Below are 3974 nucleotides of genomic sequence, written 5' to 3'. Positions count from 1 at the left end.
ATAGGGTTGTAAAAAAATAAAGGTTTTGTAAAAGTTAAAAAAAATTCATCATAGGTCTCCATCCATTCTTAAAATAAAATGTCACTTTAATGCTTGTGTGATGTTGCCTTTTTTATTCATGCGAACATTCTCCTTTTTTAAGGAGGGGGGGGGGGTAGTTTTGGCAAATTCTGCATAGCGGGTGGAGTGAACAGATAACCCATTTCCTCCATATCGAACATTGATATGGCTAACTGATGGACCCCTCCCACACACACCCTATTCCCCCCCCCTCCCCTATGAACCCTACCATGCTCTCACTCTTTCTCTATCTCTCTCTTCCTCTCCCTCCCTCATCCCTTATTTCTTTATTTCACTTTCCCCTGACTCTCCCATTCTTTTCCCATACTCTCTCTCTCTCTCTTTCTCTATCTCCACATTATATGTATTCTCTGAACATCATCTTCACTTTGTTTTGACTGTATAGTAGATCTTAATAATCACATTTATCCCTTTATATAAAATGTATTCCAGTGTGTGTTATATATATATTACACTGGTATATATTTATTGGGCATGATTTACACAAAAGTATTACTTATTGGATCTATATGCAAAAGAAGAGAGCATGATGTACATTACTATTTTTGTGGGTATCGATTTTATTTATCGTCGAGAGTCAGAAATTAGTCAATGTGCACTATGTAATTGTATGTCCGTAAGTTTGAATTTATTATTGACAGCTGATTCATGTGTTTTGGGTTGATTTTTTTTACCAAACTTGGGTCCTTTTATTAAAAAGCGTATATGTATTTCAATCAGTGCCGACACTAGTATGAGCAAAAAAATGACCAATTGCATTTGATTTTCAGGTCCGGATATCAGGTTCCATGACATTTGCTCCGGCGACAGTTGCTCCGATGAAAAATCTTTACCATTAAGCCAAACATGGACGCTACCCTCCAAAACTGGATATTGACCCAGAATCTTTGTATTTACACGGTTCTGAGCCACGCGGAAACTCTATGACAATCCTTACTCTTACCCCATGCCCTGTGAAATATTAAGACCGGAGCAAGTGTCGTTTCACCGATTTGGTTTACTACCGCTCCTGAAAAGTGTGTGGGGTGGGTATTATTCGGGGGAGAGTATGGGAGGGGCAGGGGGACTATTAAAGGGATGGTCCGGGCTGAAAACCTTTATATCTTAATACATACAGTAGAATTCACTGAGCAAAATGCCGAAAATTTCATCAAAATAAGATAACAAATAATAAAGTTATTGAAGTTTAAAGTTTAGCAATATTTTGTGAAAATAGTCGTCATGAATATTCATTAGGTGGGCTGATGATGTGACATCTCTACTTTCCGTTTTCTTATGTTATTATAATAAAATCATATTTTTTCATTATTTCATACACTCTTAAAACAGGTCAGTCAAATTGACTAGACCAGTAGTCAGCTGGGAGCAACTGATATGGCAGTCACTGATAGTCACGTTTCTGACATATATTCTAGTCAGAAATAACTCTGTCCTAGTAAAATATGACTAGAAAATAGTCCAATATGACTAGAATAACAGTTGCACCCATGCAGCTGACCCTATTAACAAGTCATTTTTGACTGATTTGATTTTAGAGTGTACTTGTGTGAATAATATGTCTCCCTTATAATAAAAAAGGTTGCAGCAATAAATATCTAATGCACTAAATGAGTTGTCAATCCAATTTTTCTAGTTCTTGGAGAAAAAAATTGAATAAACCTGATTTCATATAATAAAATACAAAAGAACAAGTGGGGATGTGACATCATCAGCCCACCTGATGAATATTCATGACGAATGTTTTCACACAATATTTCTAAACTTTAACTTAAATACCTTTTTTTTTCTTTTTTATTTGTTATCCGATTGTGATGAAATTTTCGGCATTTTGCTAAGTGAATTCTACTTTATTTATTAAGCTATAGATACTTTCAGCCCGGACCATCTGCCTTCGAATACTGTATAGCAATGCGAGCAGATGCCACCAAGGGCAGTTGAATATTTATATTTCAGTATCTCTGAAATTCAAACAACAAAATGTAAGGGGTTTTCAGGTTAAAAGTGTAAGGGTTTTCAGGTTTTCATTAGGGGTATTCCTCTAAGAGAAAAAAAATCATGTTTTCTATATTTGCCCATACCTGATACATTTTTGTGAGTGGCATATTTTCAATAGAGGATGAACCAAACTTTAAAAAATACACGTATGTCAATTATTGATAAAAAAATAGAAACAAACATCAATAAACATCAGTTTTGACTTTAAACAAACTGTATAGCTTACAAAATTAATAGAATGATATTGTGTTGGTATGTTGTAATGCTGATTTTTTTTCACTGGCTGCATTTTCCGTATTGTGCTAGTCTGCTGTATTATATCCATTCGTAAGTTTGAATAAAATTCCATTTTATGTGGCCCTTTGACGGGTGGTGCTTATGTGATTTCATTTTACATTCCAAACATTTTTTTAAACATTATTTCAAGTACGTTTTACTTGAAATGATATTGATAGGTTATTTCGTTCACAATAATACTTAATTATTATTTTAATCAAATGACCATATAACCTGGGTTTCAGCTTCTGTCGCTAGACGCGTTTAGAATATATATGTTTTTAAGAAGAACGATGAACATTCATTCGGGGGGGTGGGGTGTTCCATGAAAGGATCTATCGTAGAGAGAGAGGGAGAGTCTGTATATAGGGGTTTGTGAATAAGTGTGCGGGTGTAGGCGTGTGTGTCGGGGTGGGAGCGTGTGATGAAGAAAGAAAGTGATAGAAAAGTGGTGAGCTAAAGAGAAGGGAAAGATAAAAAAGAGATTCAGATAAATAAAATAGAAGTGAAGATGAGGAGACGTCGTGTGCTATATTCAAGGGGTGTATAGTTTTTGGATACGGTGCAATAAATTCTTTCCAAATTGCAGGAATATATTTAGCGCATAAAAAGTGTAATCGGTCAGATATTAAAGCGATTTTCGATAATATTGATGTTGAAGTTGTTGCAACAATCTGTAACCCAAACTACTGGATTGAAGAACATTGCGTGAGTGTGTGTGAGATTTTTTTTTTTTTGGGGGGGGGGGTGATGTTAGATTCTAAACCCCATCAGAGCTTGATTGGGGAGAGGGGAGGGGTAAAGAAAGTGAGAGTGATGTGGGCACTTAGAAATAGGAGGGATCTAAAAAGCTAATACAAACTTTTCTTGCAAATATTTCACTACATTACCTTTATTGAATATCATTCATGGACCTATACAAAAGTTATGATATACAACACGAAACAAATATATACATATTCGCAAATAACTGTACAAAAAAAACTATAGTTGCCGTTTCCCCTTCCCAAAAGATAGAAATACACTGCAAAAACTCCGGTGTATTAGTTGATTTAACACTAGCCCGGAATCTATATATGTCCACACCAGAGAAGTATTGAAACAACACCAGTTTGGAATCAAACCGATGCTGTTTTAGTACTAATTGGTGTTGTATAAACACCTATCTGGTGTTAGACCTAAACGAAACTGGTGTTGTTTAACACTTCTCTGGTGTAGACATAATTACATAGATTCCGGGCTGGTGTTAAATCAACGCCAGAGTTTTTGCAGTGAAGTTTATGATAAAGAGTAAAAAAAAAAATTAAGAGTGTTTACTAGCACTTTAGATTGGATGAGAACTTTAAACATTGAATTCTAGAAAATATCATTACATACAATGCTATTTCAACATTACGATTTTAGATTATTCATCATAAGTACTTCTTTATAAGTCATCAAAAGGATTATCATACTGTATCACAACTAAAACCAAATACCTCACGTAAAAGATAGAAATATGAAAGACTATGGGTTAAAATTTTGTTAAATGTAAGGAAACTTGCTTCGAAATTCGGAGATGTAATTTATATTGCCTTGTTTTCTGTGTCCCCTTGGCTATACAAAAATAGAACAATGAATAA

The sequence above is a fragment of the Lytechinus variegatus genome, chromosome 2, assembly GCF_018143015.1.
Source record: "Lytechinus variegatus isolate NC3 chromosome 2, Lvar_3.0, whole genome shotgun sequence".
Taxonomy (NCBI): Eukaryota; Metazoa; Echinodermata; class Echinoidea; order Temnopleuroida; family Toxopneustidae; genus Lytechinus; species Lytechinus variegatus.
This window is presented reverse-complemented; position numbering follows the sequence as displayed.